This window comes from Spermophilus citellus, assembly GCF_964194105.1.
Source record: "Spermophilus citellus genome assembly, chromosome: 10".
Taxonomy (NCBI): Eukaryota; Metazoa; Chordata; class Mammalia; order Rodentia; family Sciuridae; genus Spermophilus; species Spermophilus citellus.
In genome coordinates, this window is record NC_138197.1 from 16,743,544 (window position 1) to 16,765,126 (window position 21,583).

The window sequence follows — 21,583 nt, forward strand, 5'->3', positions numbered from 1 at the left end:
TTTCTATTGACGTAGCCCTAAGCAGAGACTGGCACAAATCACTTTCATGGAAATGGGTTGCCAAGCTTCCAAAAAACTATGAGTTTCCTGAAATCTCAGCACACATTTTTTTACCCAATCTGGATGACACTTTCAGGTAATGATCAGTACCCCAATACAACTTGGATCACCAAATTTCATTATTCTAGGTAAAACTGTTCGTTGGCAGTAACAGTTTTAATTTTAGGTTTCACTCTGTTTTCTCCTATAGGGATACATGTAGTTGGAACTCTAAATCAAACACGGTTTCTGCTAGCTCTTTGAAACTTGACACAATAAAGTAGTTCCAAGTTCTATCACTATTTTTTGTTTCCTATTGATGTAGCCCTAAGCAGAGACTGGCGCAAATCCCTTTCATGGACAGGGGTTGCCAAGCTTCCAAAAAACTACGAGTTTCCTGAAATCTCAGCACACATTTTTTCACCCAATCTTGATGACACTTTCCGTTAATGATCACCACTTCAATCCTACTTGGCTCAGCAAATTTCATTCTTCTACGTTAAACAATTCGTTGGCAGAAACAGTTTTAATTTTTAGGTTTCACTCTGTTTTCTCCTATATGGAAGCATGTAGTTGGAACTCTAAATCAAACACGGTTTCTGCTAGCTCCTTGAAACTTGACACAATAAAGTAGTTCGAAGTTCTATCTCTATGGTTTGTTTCCTATTGATGTAGCCCTAAGCAGAGACTGGCGCTAATCACTTTCATGGAAAGGGGTTGCCAAGCTTCCAACAACTACGAGTTTCCTGAAATCTCAGCACACATTTTTTTAACCAATCTTGATGACACTTTCAGGTAATGATCAGTACCCCAATCCCACTTTACTCAACCAATTTTGTTCTTCTAGGTTAAACCGTTCGTTGGCAGTAATAGTTTTAATTTTTAGGTTTCACTCTGTTTTCTCCTATATGGATACATGTAGTTGGAACTCTAAATCAAACACGGTTTCTGCTAGCTCCTTGAAACTTGACACAATAAAGTAGTTCCAAGTTCTATCTCTATGGTTTGTTTCCTATTGATGTAGCCCTAAACAGAGACTGGCGCTAATCACTTTCATGGAAAGGGGTTGCCAAGCTTCCAAAAACTACGATTTTCCTGAAATCTCAGCACACATTTTTTCACCCAATCTTGATGACACTTTCAGGTAATGATCACTACCCCAATCCCACTTTACTCAACAAATTTTGTTCTTCTAGGTTAAACCGTTCGTTGGCAGTAATAGTTTAAATTTTTAGGTTTCACTCTGTTTTGTCCTATATGGATACATGTTGTTGGAACTCTAAATGAAACACCGTTTGTGCTAGCTCTTTGAAACATGACACAATAAAGTAGTTCCAAGTTCTATCTCTATGGTTTTTTTTTTTTATTGATATAGCCCTAAGCAGAGAGTGGCGCAAATCATTTTCATGGAAAGGGGTTGCCAAGCTTCCAAAAACTACGAGTTTCCTGAAATCTCAGCACACATTTTTTCACCCAATCTTGATGACACTTTCAGGTAATTATCAGTAACCCAATCCCACTTGGATCACCAAATTTCTTTCTTCTAAGTTAAACCATTCGTTGGCAGTAACTGTTTTAAATTTTCGGTTTCACTCTGTTTTCTCCTATACGGATACATGTAGTTGGAACTCTAAATCAATCTCGGTGTGTGCTAGCTCTGTAAAACTTGACGCAATAAAGTAGTTCCAAGTTCTATCTCTATGATTTGTTTCCTATTGATGTAGCCCTAAGCAGAGACTGGCGCAAATCACTTTCATGGAAAGGGGTTGCCAAGCTTCCAAAAACTACGATTTTCCTGAAATCTCAGCACACATTTTTTCACCCAATCTTGATGACACTTTCAGGTAATGATCAGTACCCCAATCCCACTTGGCTCACCAAATTTCCTTCTTCTAGGTTAAACCGTTCGTTTGCAGTAACAGTTTTAATTTTTAGATTTCACTCTGTTTTCTCCTATATGGATATATGTAGTTGGAACTCTAAATCAAACACGGTGTGTGCTAGCTCTGTGAAACTTGACACAATAAAGTAGTTCCAAGTTCTATCTCTATGGTTTGTTTCCTATTGATGTAGCCCTAAGCAGAGACTGGCGCAAATCACTTTCATGGAAAGGGGTTGCCAAGCTTCCAAAAAACTACGAGTTTCCTGAAATCTCAGCACACATTTTTTCACCCAATCTTGATGATACTTTCAGGTAATGATCAGTACCCCAATCCCACTTGGCTCACCAAATTTCGTTCTTCAAGTTTAAACCGTTCGTTGGCAGTAACAGTTTTAATTTTTAGGTTTCATTCTGTTTTTTCCTTTAGGGATACATGTAGTTGGAACTCTACATCAAACACAGTTTGTGCTAGCACTTTGAAACTTGACACAATAAAGTAGTTCCAAGTTCTATCTCTATGGTTTGTTTCCTATTGATTTAGCCATAAGCAGAGATTGGCGCAAATCACTTTCATGTAAAGGGGTTGCCAAACTTCCAAAAAACTACGAGTTTCCTGAAATCTCAGCACACATTTTTTCACCCAATCTTGATGGCACTTTCAGGTAATGATCAGTACCGCAATCCCACTTGGCTCACCAAATTTCGTTCTTCTAGGTTAAACCGTTCGTTGGCAGTAACAGGTTAAATTTAAAGTTTCACTCTGTTTTCTCCTATATGGATACATGTAGTTGGAATTCTAAATCAAACACGGTTTGAGCTAGCTCTTTGAAACTTGACACAATAAAGTAGTTCCAAGTTCTATCTCTATGTTTTGTTTCCTGTTGATGTAGCCCTAAGCAGAGACTGGCGCAAATCACTTTCATGGAAATGGGTTGCCAAGCTTCCACAATCTACGAGTTTCCTGAAATCTCAGCACACATTTTTTCACCGAATCTTAATGAGACTTTCAGATAATGATCAGTACACCAATCCCACTTGGCTCACCAAATTTCGTTCTTCTAGGTTAAACCGTTCGTTTGCAGTAACAGTTTTAATTTTTAGCTTTCACTCTGTTTTCTCCTATATGGATACATGTAGTTGGAACTCTAAATCAAACACGGTTTGTGCTAGCTCTTTGAAACTTGACACAATAATAGTTCCAAGTTCTATCTCTATGGTTTGTTTCCTATTGATGTAGTAGTAAGCAGAGACTGGCGCAAATCACTTACATGGAAAAGGGTTGCCAAGCTTCCTAAAAACTACGAGTTTTGTGAAATACCAGCACACATTTTTTCACCCAATTTGATGACACTTTCAGGTAATGATCAATACCAAAATCCCACTTGGCTCACCAAATTTCGTTTCTAGGTCAAACCGTTCTTTGGCAGGAAAAGTTTTAATTTTTAGGTTTCACTCTATTTTCTCCTATATGGATATATGTAGTTGGAACTCTAAATCAAACACGGATTGTGCTAGCTCTTTGAAACTTGACACAATAAAGTAGTTCCAAGTTCTATCTCTATGATTTGTTTTCTATTGACGTAGCCCTAAGCAGAGACTGGCACAAATCACTTTCATGGAAATGGGTTGCCAAGCTTCCAAAAAACTATGAGTTTCCTGAAATCTCAGCACACATTTTTTTACCCAATCTGGATGACACTTTCAGGTAATGATCAGTACCCCAATACAACTTGGATCACCAAATTTCATTATTCTAGGTAAAACTGTTCGTTGGCAGTAACTGTTTTAATTTTTAGGTTTCACTCTGTTTTCTCCTATAGGGATACATGTAGTTGGAACTCTAAATCAAACACGGTTTCTGCTAGCTCTTTGAAACTTGACACAATAAAGTAGTTCCAAGTTCTATCACTATTTTTTGTTTCCTATTGATGTAGCCCTAAGCAGAGACTGGCGCAAATCCCTTTCATGGACAGGGGTTGCCAAGCTTCCAAAAAACTACGAGTTTCCTGAAATCTCAGCACACATTTTTTCACCCAATCTTGATGACACTTTCCGTTAATGATCACCACTTCAATCCTACTTGGCTCAGCAAATTTCATTCTTCTACGTTAAACAATTCGTTGGCAGAAACAGTTTTAATTTTTAGGTTTCACTCTGTTTTCTCCTATATGGAAGCATGTAGTTGGAACTCTAAATCAAACACGGTTTCTGCTAGCTCCTTGAAACTTGACACAATAAAGTAGTTCGAAGTTCTATCTCTATGGTTTGTTTCCTATTGATGTAGCCCTAAGCAGAGACTGGCGCTAATCACTTTCATGGAAAGGGGTTGCCAAGCTTCCAACAACTACGAGTTTCCTGAAATCTCAGCACACATTTTATTAACCAATCTTGATGACACTTTCAGGTAATGATCAGTACCCCAATCCCACTTTACTCAACCAATTTTGTTCTTCTAGGTTAAACCGTTCGTTGGCAGTAATAGTTTTAATTTTTAGGTTTCACTCTGTTTTCTCCTATATGGATACATGTAGTTGGAACTCTAAATCAAACACGGTTTCTGCTAGCTCCTTGAAACTTGACACAATAAAGTAGTTCCAAGTTCTATCTCTATGGTTTGTTTCCTATTGATGTAGCCCTAAACAGAGACTGGCGCTAATCACTTTCATGGAAAGGGGTTGCCAAGCTTCCAAAAACTACGATTTTCCTGAAATCTCAGCACACATTTTTTCACCCAATCTTGATGACACTTTCAGGTAATGATCACTACCCCAATCCCACTTTACTCAACAAATTTTGTTCTTCTAGGTTAAACCGTTCGTTGGCAGTAATAGTTTAAATTTTTAGGTTTCACTCTGTTTTGTCCTATATGGATACATGTTGTTGGAACTCTAAATGAAACACCGTTTGTGCTAGCTCTTTGAAACATGACACAATAAAGTAGTTCCAAGTTCTATCTCTATGGTTTTTTTTTTTATTGATATAGCCCTAAGCAGAGAGTGGCGCAAATCATTTTCATGGAAAGGGGTTGCCAAGCTTCCAAAAACTACGAGTTTCCTGAAATCTCAGCACACATTTTTTCACCCAATCTTGATGACACTTTCAGGTAATTATCAGTAACCCAATCCCACTTGGATCACCAAATTTCTTTCTTCTAAGTTAAACCATTCGTTGGCAGTAACTGTTTTAAATTTTCGGTTTCACTCTGTTTTCTCCTATACGGATACATGTAGTTGGAACTCTAAATCAATCTCGGTGTGTGCTAGCTCTGTAAAACTTGACGCAATAAAGTAGTTCCAAGTTCTATCTCTATGATTTGTTTCCTATTGATGTAGCCCTAAGCAGAGACTGGCGCAAATCACTTTCATGGAAAGGGGTTGCCAAGCTTCCAAAAACTACGATTTTCCTGAAATCTCAGCACACATTTTTTCACCCAATCTTGATGACACTTTCAGGTAATGATCAGTACCCCAATCCCACTTGGCTCACCAAATTTCCTTCTTCTAGGTTAAACCGTTCGTTTGCAGTAACAGTTTTAATTTTTAGATTTCACTCTGTTTTCTCCTATATGGATATATGTAGTTGGAACTCTAAATCAAACACGGTGTGTGCTAGCTCTGTGAAACTTGACACAATAAAGTAGTTCCAAGTTCTATCTCTATGGTTTGTTTCCTATTGATGTAGCCCTAAGCAGAGACTGGCGCAAATCACTTTCATGGAAAGGGGTTGCCAAGCTTCCAAAAAACTACGAGTTTCCTGAAATCTCAGCACACATTTTTTCACCCAATCTTGATGATACTTTCAGGTAATGATCAGTACCCCAATCCCACTTGGCTCACCAAATTTCGTTCTTCAAGTTTAAACCGTTCGTTGGCAGTAACAGTTTTAATTTTTAGGTTTCATTCTGTTTTTTCCTTTAGGGATACATGTAGTTGGAACTCTACATCAAACACAGTTTGTGCTAGCACTTTGAAACTTGACACAATAAAGTAGTTCCAAGTTCTATCTCTATGGTTTGTTTCCTATTGATTTAGCCATAAGCAGAGATTGGCGCAAATCACTTTCATGTAAAGGGGTTGCCAAACTTCCAAAAAACTACGAGTTTCCTGAAATCTCAGCACACATTTTTTCACCCAATCTTGATGGCACTTTCAGGTAATGATCAGTACCGCAATCCCACTTGGCTCACCAAATTTCGTTCTTCTAGGTTAAACCGTTCGTTGGCAGTAACAGGTTAAATTTAAAGTTTCACTCTGTTTTCTCCTATATGGATACATGTAGTTGGAATTCTAAATCAAACACGGTTTGAGCTAGCTCTTTGAAACTTGACACAATAAAGTAGTTCCAAGTTCTATCTCTATGGTTTGTTTCCTATTGATGTAGCCCTAAGCAGAGACTATCACAAATCACTTTCATGGAAATGGGTTGCCAAGCTTCCAAAAAACTACGAGTTTCCTGAAATCTCAGCACACATTTTTTCACCCAATCTTGATGACACTTTCAGGAAATGATCAGTACCCTAATACCACTTGGCTCACCAAATTTCCTTCTTCTAGTTTAAACCATTCGTTGGCAGTAACAGTTTTAATTTTTATCTTTCACTCTGTTTTCTCCTGTATGGATACATGTCTTTGGAACTCTAAATCAAACACGGTTTGTGCTAGCTCTTTGAAACTTGACACAATAAAGTAGTTCCAAGTTCTATCTCTATGGTTTATTTCCTATTGATGTAGCCCTAAGCAGAGACTGGCGCCAATCACTTTCATGGAAAGGGGTTGCCAAGCTTCCAAAAAACGACGAGTTTCCTGAAATCTCTGCACACATTTTTTCACCCAGTCTTGATGACAATTTCAGGTAATGAGCAGTACCCCAATCACACTTGGATCACCAAATTTCGTTCTTCTAGGTTAAACCGTTCGTTGGCAGTAACAGTTTTAATTTTTAGCTTTCACACTGTTTTCTCCTATTTGGATACATGTAGTTGGAACTCTAAATCAAACACGGTTTTTGCTAGCTCTTTGAAACTGGACACAATAAAGTAGTTCCAAGTTTTATATCTTTGGTTTGTTTCCTATTGATGTAGCAGTAAGCAGAGACTGGCGCAAATCACTTACATGGAAAGGGGTTGCCAAGCTTACAAAGAACTACGAGTTTCCTGAAATCTCAGAACACATTTTTTCAACCAATCTTGATGACACTTTCAGGTAATGATCAGTACCCCAATCCCACTTGGCTCTCCAAATTTTGTTCTTCTAGGTTAAACCGTTCGTTGGCAGTACCAGTTTTAATTTTTAGGTTTCACTCCGTTTTCTCCTATATGGATACATGTAGTTGGAACTCGAAATCAAACACGGTTTGCGCTAGCTCTTTGAAACTTGACACAATAAAGTAGTTCCAAGTTGTAAAACTATGGTTTGTTTCCTATTGATGTAGCCCTAAGCAGAGACTGGCGCAAATCACTTTCATGGAAAGGGGTTGCCAAGCTTTCAAAAACTACAATTTTCCTGAAATCTCAGCACACATTTTTTCACCCAAACTTGATGACACTTTCAGATAATGATCAGTACCCAATCCCACTTGGCTCTCCAAATTTCGTTCTTCTAGGTTAAACCGTTCATTGGCAGTAACAGTTTTAATTTTTAGGTTACACTCTGTTTTCTTTTATAGGGATAAATGTAGTTGGAACTCTAAATCAAACACGGTTTGTGCTAGTTCTTTGAAACTTGACACAATAAAGAAGTTCCAAGTCCTATCTCTATGGTTTGTTTCCTATTGATGTAGCCCTAAGCAGAGTCTGGCAAAAATCATTTTCATGGAAAGGGGTTGCCAAGCGTCCAAAACCACGAGTTTCCTGAAATCTCAACACACATTTTTTCACCCAATCTTGATGACACTTTCAGGTAATGATCGGTACCCAATCCCACATGGCTCTCCAAATATTGTTCTTCTAGGTTAAACCGTTCGTTGGCAGTAACAGTTTTAATTTTTAGGTTTCACTCTGTTTTCTCCTATATGGATACATGTAGTTGGAACTCTAAATCAAACACGGTTTGTGCTAGCTCTTTGAAACTTGACACAATAATAGTTCCAAGTTCTATCTCTATGGTTTGTTTCCTATTGATGTAGTAGTAAGCAGAGACTGGCGCAAATCACTTACATGGAAAAGGGTTGCCAAGCTTCCTAAAAACTACGAGTTTTGTGAAATACCAGCACACATTTTTTCACCCAATTTGATGACACTTTCAGGTAATGATCAATACCAAAATCCCACTTGGCTCACCAAATTTCGTTTCTAGGTCAAACCGTTCTTTGGCAGGAAAAGTTTTAATTTTTAGGTTTCACTCTATTTTCTCCTATATGGATATATGTAGTTGGAACTCTAAATCAAACACGGATTGTGCTAGCTCTTTGAAACTTGACACAATAAAGTAGTTCCAAGTTCTATCTCTATGATTTGTTTTCTATTGACGTAGCCCTAAGCAGAGACTGGCACAAATCACTTTCATGGAAATGGGTTGCCAAGCTTCCAAAAAACTATGAGTTTCCTGAAATCTCAGCACACATTTTTTCACCCAATCTGGATGACACTTTCAGGTAATGATCAGTACCCCAATACAACTTGGATCACCAAATTTCATTATTCTAGGTAAAACTGTTCGTTGGCAGTAACTGTTTTAATTTTTAGGTTTCACTCTGTTTTCTCCTATAGGGATACATGTAGTTGGAACTCTAAATCAAACACGGTTTCTGCTAGCTCTTTGAAACTTGACACAATAAAGTAGTTTCAAGTTCTATCCCTATTTTTTGTTTCCTATTGATGTAGCCCTAAGCAGAGACTGGCGCAAATCCCTTTCATGGACAGGGGTTGCCAAGCTTCCAAAAAACTACGAGTTTCCTGAAATCTCAGCACACATTTTTTCACCCAATCTTGATGACACTTTCCGTTAATGATCACCACTTCAATCCTACTTGGCTCAGCAAATTTCATTCTTCTACGTTAAACAATTCGTTGGCAGAAACAGTTTTAATTTTTAGGTTTCACTCTGTTTTCTCCTATATGGAAGCATGTAGTTGGAACTCTAAATCAAACACGGTTTCTGCTAGCTCCTTGAAACTTGACACAATAAAGTAGTTCCAAGTTCTATCTCTATGGTTTGTTTCCTATTGATGTAGCCCTAAGCAGAGACTGGCGCTAATCACTTTCATGGAAAGGGGTTGCCAAGCTTCCAACAACTACGAGTTTCCTGAAATCTCAGCACACATTTTTTTAACCAATCTTGATGACACTTTCAGGTAATGATCAGTACCCCAATTCCAATTTACTCAACCAATTTTGTTCTTCTAGGTTAAACCGTTCCTTGGCAGTAATAGTTTTAATTTTTAGGTTTCACTCTGTTTTCTCCTATATGGATACATGTAGTTGGAACTCTAAATCAAACACGGTTTCTGCTAGCTCCTTGAAACTTGACACAATAAAGTAGTTCCAAGTTCTATCTCTATGGTTTGTTTCCTATTGATGTAGCCCTAAACAGAGACTGGCGCTAATCACTTTCATGGAAAGGGGTTGCCAAGCTTCCAAAAACTACGATTTTCCTGAAATCTCAGCACACATTTTTTCACCCAATCTTGATGACACTTTCAGGTAATGATCAGTACCCCAATCCCACTTTACTCAACAAATTTTGTTCTTCTAGGTAAAACCGTTCGTTGACAGTAATAGTTTTAATTTTTAGGTTTCACTCTGTTTTGTCCTATATGGATAAATGTTGTTGGAACTCTAAATGATACACCGTTTGTGCTAGCTCTTTGAAACTTGACACAATAAAGTAGTTCCAAGTTCTATCTCTATGGTTTTTTTTTTTTATTGATATAGCCCTAAGCAGAGAGTGGCGCAAATCATTTTCATGGAAAGGGGTTGCCAAGCTTCCAAAAACTACGAGTTTCCTGAAATCTCAGCACACATTTTTTCACCCAATCTTGATGACACTTTCAGGTAATTATCAGTAACCCAATCCCACTTGGATCACCAAATTTCTTTCTTCTAAGTTAAACCATTCGTTGGCAGTAACTGTTTTAAATTTTCGGTTTCCTCTGTTTTCTCCTATACGGATACATGTAGTTGGAACTCTAAATCAATCTCGGTGTGTGCTAGCTCTGTGAAACTTGACACAATAAAGTAGTTCCAAGTTCTATCTCTATGGTTTGTTTCCTATTGATGTAGCCCTAAGCAGAGACTGGCGCAAATCACTTTCATGGAAAGGGGTTGCCAAGCTTCCAAAAAACTACGAGTTTCCTGAAATCTCAGCACACATTTTTTCACCCAATCTTGATGATACTTTCAGGTAATGATCAGTACCCCAATCCCACTTGGCTCACCAAATTTCGTTCTTCAAGTTTAAACCGTTCGTTGGCAGTAACAGTTTTAATTTTTAGGTTTCATTCTGTTTTTTCCTTTAGGGATACATGTAGTTGGAACTCTACATCAAACACAGTTTGTGCTAGCACTTTGAAACTTGACACAATAAAGTAGTTCCAAGTTCTATCTCTATGGTTTGTTTCCTATTGATATAGCCATAAGCAGAGATTGGCGCAAATCACTTTCATGTAAAGGGGTTGCCAAACTTCCAAAAAACTACGAGTTTCCTGAAATCTCAGCACACATTTTTTCACCCAATCTTGATGGCACTTTCAGGTAATGATCAGTACCGCAATCCCACTTGGCTCACCAAATTTCGTTCTTCTAGGTTAAACCGTTCGTTGGCAGTAACAGGTTAAATTTAAAGTTTCACTCTGTTTTCTCCTATATGGATACATGTAGTTGGAATTCTAAATCAAACACGGTTTGAGCTAGCTCTTTGAAACTTGACACAATAAAGTAGTTCCAAGTTCTATCTCTATGTTTTGTTTCCTGTTGACGTAGCCCTAAGCAGAGACTGGCGCAAATCACTTTCATGGAAATGGGTTGCCAAGCTTCCACAATCTACGAGTTTCCTGAAATCTCAGCACACATTTTTTCACCGAATCTTAATGAGACTTTCAGATAATGATCAGTACACCAATCCCACTTGGCTCACCAAATTTCGTTCTTTAGGTTAAACCGTTCGTTTGCAGTAACAGTTTTAATTTTTAGCTTTCACTCTGTTTTCTCCTATATGGATACATGTAGTTGGAACTCTAAATGAAACACGGTTTTTGCTAGCTCTTTGAAACTTGACACAATAAAGTAGTTCCAAGTTCTATCTCTATGGTTTGTTTCCTATTGATGTAGCCCTAAGCAGAGACTATCACAAATCACTTTCATGGAAATGGGTTGCCAAGCTTCCAAAAAACTACGAGTTTCCTGAAATCTCAGCACACATTTTTTCACCCAATCTTGATGACACTTTCAGGAAATGATCAGTACCCTAATACCACTTGGCTCACCAAATTTCCTTCTTCTAGTTTAAACCATTCGTTGGCAGTAACAGTTTTAATTTTTATCTTTCACTCTGTTTTCTCCTGTATGGATACATGTCTTTGGAACTCTAAATCAAACACGGTTTGTGCTAGCTCTTTGAAACTTGACACAATAAAGTAGTTCCAAGTTCTATCTCTATGGTTTATTTCCTATTGATGTAGCCCTAAGCAGAGACTGGCGCCAATCACTTTCATGGAAAGGGGTTGCCAAGCTTCCAAAAAACGACGAGTTTCCTGAAATCTCTGCACACATTTTTTCACCCAGTCTTGATGACAATTTCAGGTAATGAGCAGTACCCCAATCGCACTTGGATCACCAAATTTCGTTCTTCTAGGTTAAACCGTTCGTTGGCAGTAACAGTTTTAATTTTTAGCTTTCACACTGTTTTCTCCTATTTGGATACATGTAGTTGGAACTCTAAATCAAACACGGTTTTTGCTAGCTCTTTGAAACTGGACACAATAAAGTAGTTCCAAGTTTTATATCTTTGGTTTGTTTCCTATTGATGTAGCAGTAAGCAGAGACTGGCGCAAATCACTTACATGGAAAGGGGTTGCCAAGCTTACAAAGAACTACGAGTTTCCTGAAATCTCAGAACACATTTTTTCAACCAATCTTGATGACACTTTCAGGTAATGATCAGTACCCCAATCCCACTTGGCTCTCCAAATTTTGTTCTTCTAGGTTAAACCGTTCGTTGGCAGTAACAGTTTTAATTTTTAGGTTTCACTCCGTTTTCTCCTATATGGATACATGTAGTTGGAACTCTAAATCAAACACGCTTTGTGCTAGCTCTTTGAAACTTGACACAATAAAGTAGTTCCAAGTTCTAAAACTATGGTTTGTTTCCTATTGATGTAGCCCTAAGAAGAGACTGGCGCAAATCACTTTCATGGAAAGGGGTTGCCAAGCTTTCAAAAACTACAATTTTCCTGAAATCTCAGCACACATTTTTTCACCCAAACTTGATGACACTTTCAGATAATGATCAGTACCCAATCCCACTTGGCTCTCCAAATTTCGTTCTTCTAGGTTAAACCGTTCTTTGGCAGTAACAGTTTTAATTTTTAGGTTACACTCTGTTTTCTTTTATAGGGATAAATGTAGTTGGAACTCTAAATCAAACACGGTTTGTGCTAGTTCTTTGAAACTTGACACAATAAAGAAGTTCCAAGTCCTATCTCTATGGTTTGTTTCCTATTGATGTAGCCCTAAGCAGAGTCTGGCAAAAATCATTTTCATGGAAAGGGGTTGCCAAGCGTCCAAAACTACGAGTTTCCTGAAATCTCAGCACACATTTTTTCACCCAATCTTGATGACACTTTCAGGAAATGATCAGTACCCTAATACCACTTGGCTCACCAAATTTCCTTCTTCTAGTTTAAACCATTCGTTGGCAGTAACAGTTTTAATTTTTATCTTTCACTCTGTTTTCTCCTGTATGGATACATGTCTTTGGAACTCTAAATCAAACACGGTTTGTGCTAGCTCTTTGAAACTTGACACAATAAAGTAGTTCCAAGTTCTATCTCTATGGTTTATTTCCTATTGATGTAGCCCTAAGCAGAGACTGGCGCCAATCACTTTCATGGAAAGGGGTTGCCAAGCTTCCAAAAAACGACGAGTTTCCTGAAATCTCTGCACACATTTTTTCACCCAGTCTTGATGACAATTTCAGGTAATGAGCAGTACCCCAATCGCACTTGGATCACCAAATTTCGTTCTTCTAGGTTAAACCGTTCGTTGGCAGTAACAGTTTTAATTTTTAGCTTTCACACTGTTTTCTCCTATTTGGATACATGTAGTTGGAACTCTAAATCAAACACGGTTTTTGCTAGCTCTTTGAAACTGGACACAATAAAGTAGTTCCAAGTTTTATATCTTTGGTTTGTTTCCTATTGATGTAGCAGTAAGCAGAGACTGGCGCAAATCACTTACATGGAAAGGGGTTGCCAAGCTTACAAAGAACTACGAGTTTCCTGAAATCTCAGAACACATTTTTTCAACCAATCTTGATGACACTTTCAGGTAATGATCAGTACCCCAATCCCACTTGGCTCTCCAAATTTTGTTCTTCTAGGTTAAACCGTTCGTTGGCAGTAACAGTTTTAATTTTTAGGTTTCACTCCGTTTTCTCCTATATGGATACATGTAGTTGGAACTCTAAATCAAACACGCTTTGTGCTAGCTCTTTGAAACTTGACACAATAAAGTAGTTCCAAGTTCTAAAACTATGGTTTGTTTCCTATTGATGTAGCCCTAAGCAGAGACTGGCGCAAATCACTTTCATGGAAAGGGGTTGCCAAGCTTTCAAAAACTACAATTTTCCTGAAATCTCAGCACACATTTTTTCACCCAAACTTGATGACACTTTCAGATAATGATCAGTACCCAATCCCACTTGGCTCTCCAAATTTCGTTCTTCTAGGTTAAACCGTTCTTTGGCAGTAACAGTTTTAATTTTTAGGTTACACTCTGTTTTCTTTTATAGGGATAAATGTAGTTGGAACTCTAAATCAAACACGGTTTGTGCTAGTTCTTTGAAACTTGACACAATAAAGAAGTTCCAAGTCCTATCTCTATGGTTTGTTTCCTATTGATGTAGCCCTAAGCAGAGTCTGGCAAAAATCATTTTCATGGAAAGGGGTTGCCAAGCGTCCAAAACTACGAGTTTCCTGAAATCTCTACACACATTTTTTCACCCAATCTTGATGACACTTTCAGGTAATGATCGGTACCCAATCCCACTTGGCTCTCCAAATATTGTTCTTCTAGGTTAAACCGTTCGTTGGCAGTAACAGTTTTAATTTTTAGGTTTCACTCTGTTTTCTCCTATATGGATACATGTAGTTGGAACTCTAAATCAAACACGGTTTGTGCTAGCTCTTTGAAACTTGACACAATAATAGTTCCAAGTTCTATCTCTATGGTTTGTTTCCTATTGATGTAGTAGTAAGCAGAGACTGGCGCAAATCACTTACATGGAAAAGGGTTGCCAAGCTTCCTAAAAACTACGAGTTTTGTGAAATCTCAGCACACATTTTTTCACCCAATTTGATGACACTTTCAGGTAATGATCAATACCAAAATCCCACTTGGCTCACCAAATTTCGTTTCTAGGTCAAACCGTTCTTTGGCAGGAAAAGTTTTAATTTTTAGGTTTCACTCTATTTTCTCCTATATGGATATATGTAGTTGGAACTCTAAATCAAACACGGATTGTGCTAGCTCTTTGAAACTTGACACAATAAAGTAGTTCCAAGTTCTATCTCTATGATTTGTTTTCTATTGACGTAGCCCTAAGCAGAGACTGGCACAAATCACTTTCATGGAAATGGGTTGCCAAGCTTCCAAAAAACTATGAGTTTCCTGAAATCTCAGCACACATTTTTTCACCCAATCTGGATGACACTTTCAGGTAATGATCAGTACCCCAATACAACTTGGATCACCAAATTTCATTATTCTAGGTAAAACTGTTCGTTGGCAGTAACTGTTTTAATTTTTAGGTTTCACTCTGTTTTCTCCTATAGGGATACATGTAGTTGGAACTCTAAATCAAACACGGTTTCTGCTAGCTCTTTGAAACTTGACACAATAAAGTAGTTCCAAGTTCTATCCCTATTTTTTGTTTCCTATTGATGTAGCCCTAAGCAGAGACTGGCGCAAATCCCTTTCATGGACAGGGGTTGCCAAGCTTCCAAAAAACTACGAGTTTCCTGAAATCTCAGCACACATTTTTTCACCCAATCTTGATGACACTTTCCGTTAATGATCACCACTTCAATCCTACTTGGCTCAGCAAATTTCATTCTTCTACGTTAAACAATTCGTTGGCAGAAACAGTTTTAATTTTTAGGTTTCACTCTGTTTTCTCCTATATGGAAGCATGTAGTTGGAACTCTAAATCAAACACGGTTTCTGCTAGCTCCTTGAAACTTGACACAATAAAGTAGTTCCAAGTTCTATCTCTATGGTTTGTTTCCTATTGATGTAGCCCTAAGCAGAGACTGGCGCTAATCACTTTCATGGAAAGGGGTTGCCAAGCTTCCAACAACTACGAGTTTCCTGAAATCTCAGCACACATTTTTTTAACCAATCTTGATGACACTTTCAGGTAATGATCAGTACCCCAATCCCACTTTACTCAACCAATTTTGTTCTTCTAGGTTAAACCGTTCCTTGGCAGTAATAGTTTTAATTTTTAGGTTTCACTCTGTTTTCTCCTATATGGATACATGTAGTTGGAACTCTAAATCAAACACGGTTTCTGCTAGCTCCTTGAAACTTGACACAATAAAGTAGTACCAAGTTCTATCTCTATGGTTTGTTTCCTATTGATGTAGCCCTAAACAGAGACTGGCGCTAATCACTTTCATGGAAAGGGGTTGCCAAGCTTCCAAAAACTACGATTTTCCTGAAATCTCAGCACACATTTTTTCACCCAATCTTGATGACACTTTCAGGTAATGATCAGTACCCCAATCCCACTTTACTCAACAAATTTTGTTCTTCTAGGTTAAACCGTTCGTTGGCAGTAATAGTTTTAATTTTTAGGTTTCACTCTGTTTTGTCCTATATGGATACATGTTGTTGGAACTCTAAATGAAACACCGTTTGTGCTAGCTCTTTGAAACTTGACACAATAAAGTAGTTCCAAGTTCTATCTCTATGGTTTTTTTTTTTATTGATATAGCCCTAAGCAGAGAGTGGCGCAAATCATTTTCATGGAAAGGGGTTGCCAAGCTTCCAAAAACTACGAGTTTCCTGAAATCTCAGCACACATTTTTTCACCCAATCTTGATGACACTTTCAGGTAATTATCAGTAACCCAATCCCACTTGGATCACCAAATTTCTTTCTTCTAAGTTAAACCATTCGTTGGCAGTAACTGTTTTAAATTTTCGGTTTCCTCTGTTTTCTCCTATACGGATACATGTAGTTGGAACTCTAAATCAATCTCGGTGTGTGCTAGCTCTGTAAAACTTGACGCAATAAAGTAGTTCCAAGTTCTATCTCTATGATTTGTTTCCTATTGATGTAGCCCTAAGCAGAGACTGGCGCAAATCACTTTCATGGAAAGGGGTTGCCAAGCTTCCAAAAACTACGAGTTTCCTGAAATCTCAGCACACATTTTTTCACCCAATCTTGATGACACTTTCAGGTAATGATCACTACCCCAATCCCACTTGGCTCACCAAATTTCCTTCTTCTAGGTTAAACCGTTCGTTTGCAGTAACAGTTTTAATTTTTAGATTTCACTCTGTTTTCTCCTATATGGATATATGTAGTTGGAACTCTAAATCAAACACGGTGTGTGCTAGCTCTGTGAAACTTGACACAATAAAGTAGTTCCAAGTTCTATCTCTATGGTTTGTTTCCTATTGATGTAGCCCGAAGCAGAGACTGGCGCAAATCACTTTCATGGAAAGGGGTTGCCAAGCTTCCAAAAAACTACGAGTTTCCTGAAATCTCAGCACACATTTTTTTACCCAATCTGGATGACACTTTCAGGTAATGATCAGTACCCCAATACAACTTGGATCACCAAATTTCATTATTCTAGGTAAAACTGTTCGTTGGCAGTAACTGTTTTAATTTTTAGGTTTCACTCTGTTTTCTCCTATAGGGATACATGTAGTTGGAACTCTAAATCAAACACGGTTTCTGCTAGCTCTTTGAAACTTGACACAATAAAGTAGTTCCAAGTTCTATCACTATTTTTTGTTTCCTATTGATGTAGCCCTAAGCAGAGACTGGCGCAAATCCCTTTCATGGACAGGGGTTGCCAAGCTTCCAAAAAACTACGAGTTTCCTGAAATCTCAGCACACATTTTTTCACCCAATCTTGATGACACTTTCCGTTAATGATCACCACTTCAATCCTACTTGGCTCAGCAAATTTCATTCTTCTACGTTAAACAATTCGTTGGCAGAAACAGTTTTAATTTTTAGGTTTCACTCTGTTTTCTCCTATATGGAAGCATGTAGTTGGAACTCTAAATCAAACACGGTTTCTGCTAGCTCCTTGAAACTTGACACAATAAAGTAGTTCGAAGTTCTATCTCTATGGTTTGTTTCCTATTGATGTAGCCCTAAGCAGAGACTGGCGCTAATCACTTTCATGGAAAGGGGTTGCCAAGCTTCCAACAACTACGAGTTTCCTGAAATCTCAGCACACATTTTATTAACCAATCTTGATGACACTTTCAGGTAATGATCAGTACCCCAATCCCACTTTACTCAACCAATTTTGTTCTTCTAGGTTAAACCGTTCGTTGGCAGTAATAGTTTTAATTTTTAGGTTTCACTCTGTTTTCTCCTATATGGATACATGTAGTTGGAACTCTAAATCAAACACGGTTTCTGCTAGCTCCTTGAAACTTGACACAATAAAGTAGTTCCAAGTTCTATCTCTATGGTTTGTTTCCTATTGATGTAGCCCTAAACAGAGACTGGCGCTAATCACTTTCATGGAAAGGGGTTGCCAAGCTTCCAAAAACTACGATTTTCCTGAATTCTCAGCACACATTTTTTCACCCAATCTTGATGACACTTTCAGGTAATGATCACTACCCCAATCCCACTTTACTCAACAAATTTTGTTCTTCTAGGTTAAACCGTTCGTTGGCAGTAATAGTTTAAATTTTTAGGTTTCACTCTGTTTTGTCCTATATGGATACATGTTGTTGGAACTCTAAATGAAACACCGTTTGTGCTAGCTCTTTGAAACATGACACAATAAAGTAGTTCCAAGTTCTATCTCTATGGTTTTTTTTTTTATTGATATAGCCCTAAGCAGAGAGTGGCGCAAATCATTTTCATGGAAAGGGGTTGCCAAGCTTCCAAAAACTACGAGTTTCCTGAAATCTCAGCACACATTTTTTCACCCAATCTTGATGACACTTTCAGGTAATTATCAGTAACCCAATCCCACTTGGATCACCAAATTTCTTTCTTCTAAGTTAAACCATTCGTTGGCAGTAACTGTTTTAAATTTTCGGTTTCACTCTGTTTTCTCCTATACGGATACATGTAGTTGGAACTCTAAATCAATCTCGGTGTGTGCTAGCTCTGTAAAACTTGACGCAATAAAGTAGTTCCAAGTTCTATCTCTATGATTTGTTTCCTATTGATGTAGCCCTAAGCAGAGACTGGCGCAAATCACTTTCATGGAAAGGGGTTGCCAAGCTTCCAAAAACTACGATTTTCCTGAAATCTCAGCACACATTTTTTCACCCAATCTTGATGACACTTTCAGGTAATGATCAGTACCCCAATCCCACTTGGCTCACCAAATTTCCTTCTTCTAGGTTAAACCGTTCGTTTGCAGTAACAGTTTTAATTTTTAGATTTCACTCTGTTTTCTCCTATATGGATATATGTAGTTGGAACTCTAAATCAAACACGGTGTGTGCTAGCTCTGTGAAACTTGACACAATAAAGTAGTTCCAAGTTCTATCTCTATGGTTTGTTTCCTATTGATGTAGCCCTAAGCAGAGACTGGCGCAAATCACTTTCATGGAAAGGGGTTGCCAAGCTTCCAAAAAACTACGAGTTTCCTGAAATCTCAGCACACATTTTTTCACCCAATCTTGATGATACTTTCAGGTAATGATCAGTACCCCAATCCCACTTGGCTCACCAAATTTCGTTCTTCAAGTTTAAACCGTTCGTTGGCAGTAACAGTTTTAATTTTTAGGTTTCATTCTGTTTTTTCCTTTAGGGATACATGTAGTTGGAACTCTACATCAAACACAGTTTGTGCTAGCACTTTGAAACTTGACACAATAAAGTAGTTCCAAGTTCTATCTCTATGGTTTGTTTCCTATTGATTTAGCCATAAGCAGAGATTGGCGCAAATCACTTTCATGTAAAGGGGTTGCCAAACTTCCAAAAAACTACGAGTTTCCTGAAATCTCAGCACACATTTTTTCACCCAATCTTGATGGCACTTTCAGGTAATGATCAGTACCGCAATCCCACTTGGCTCACCAAATTTCGTTCTTCTAGGTTAAACCGTTCGTTGGCAGTAACAGGTTAAATTTAAAGTTTCACTCTGTTTTCTCCTATATGGATACATGTAGTTGGAATTCTAAATCAAACACGGTTTGAGCTAGCTCTTTGAAACTTGACACAATAAAGTAGTTCCAAGTTCTATCTCTATGGTTTGTTTCCTATTGATGTAGCCCTAAGCAGAGACTATCACAAATCACTTTCATGGAAATGGGTTGCCAAGCTTCCAAAAAACTACGAGTTTCCTGAAATCTCAGCACACCTTTTTTCACCCAATCTTGATGACACTTTCAGGAAATGATCAGTACCCTAATACCACTTGGCTCACCAAATTTCCTTCTTCTAGATTAAACCATTCGTTGGCAGTAACAGTTTTAATTTTTATCTTTCACTCTGTTTTCTCCTGTATGGATACATGTCTTTGGAACTCTAAATCAAACACGGTTTGTGCTAGCTCTTTGAAACTTGACACAATAAAGTAGTTCCAAGTTCTATCTCTATGGTTTATTTCCTATTGATGTAGCCCTAAGCAGAGACTGGCGCCAATCACTTTCATGGAAAGGGGTTGCCAAGCTTCCAAAAAACGACGAGTTTCCTGAAATCTCTGCACACATTTTTTCACCCAGTCTTGATGACAATTTCAGGTAATGAGCAGTACCCCAATCACACTTGGATCACCAAATTTCGTTCTTCTAGGTTAAACCGTTCGTTGGCAGTAACAGTTTTAATTTTTAGCTTTCACACTGTTTTCTCCTATTTGGATACATGTAGTTGGAACTCTAAATCAAACACGGTTTTTGCTAGCTCTTTGAAACTGGACACAATAAAGTAGTTCCAAGTTTTATATCTTTGGTTTGTTTCCTATTGATGTAGCAGTAAGCAGAGACTGGCGCAAATCACTTACATGGAAAGGGGTTGCCAAGCTTACAAAGAACTACGAGTTTCCTGAAATCTCAGAACACATTTTTTCAACCAATCTTGATGACACTTTCAGGTAATGATCAGTACCCCAATCCCACTTGGCTCTCCAAATTTTGTTCTTCTAGGTTAAACCGTTCGTTGGCAGTACCAGTTTTAATTTTTAGGTTTCACTCCGTTTTCTCCTATATGGATACATGTAGTTGGAACTCGAAATCAAACACGGTTTGCGCTAGCTCTTTGAAACTTGACACAATAAAGTAGTTCCAAGTTGTAAAACTATGGTTTGTTTCCTATTGATGTAGCCCTAAGCAGAGACTGGCGCAAATCACTTTCATGGAAAGGGGTTGCCAAGCTTTCAAAAACTACAATTTTCCTGAAATCTCAGCACACATTTTTTCACCCAAACTTGATGACACTTTCAGATAATGATCAGTACCCAATCCCACTTGGCTCTCCAAATTTCGTTCTTCTAGGTTAAACCGTTCATTGGCAGTAACAGTTTTAATTTTTAGGTTACACTCTGTTTTCTTTTATAGGGATAAATGTAGTTGGAACTCTAAATCAAACACGGTTTGTGCTAGTTCTTTGAAACTTGACACAATAAAGAAGTTCCAAGTCCTATCTCTATGGTTTGTTTCCTATTGATGTAGCCCTAAGCAGAGTCTGGCAAAAATCATTTTCATGGAAAGGGGTTGCCAAGCGTCCAAAACCACGAGTTTCCTGAAATCTCAACACACATTTTTTCACCCAATCTTGATGACACTTTCAGGTAATGATCGGTACCCAATCCCACATGGCTCTCCAAATATTGTTCTTCTAGGTTAAACCGTTCGTTGGCAGTAACAGTTTTAATTTTTAGGTTTCACTCTGTTTTCTCCTATATGGATACATGTAGTTGGAACTCTAAATCAAACACGGTTTGTGCTAGCTCTTTGAAACTTGACACAATAATAGTTCCAAGTTCTATCTCTATGGTTTGTTTCCTATTGATGTAGTAGTAAGCAGAGACTGGCGCAAATCACTTACATGGAAAAGGGTTGCCAAGCTTCCTAAAAACTACGAGTTTTGTGAAATACCAGCACACATTTTTTCACCCAATTTGATGACACTTTCAGGTAATGATCAATACCAAAATCCCACTTGGCTCACCAAATTTCGTTTCTAGGTCAAACCGTTCTTTGGCAGGAAAAGTTTTAATTTTTAGGTTTCACTCTATTTTCTCCTATATGGATATATGTAGTTGGAACTCTAAATCAAACACGGATTGTGCT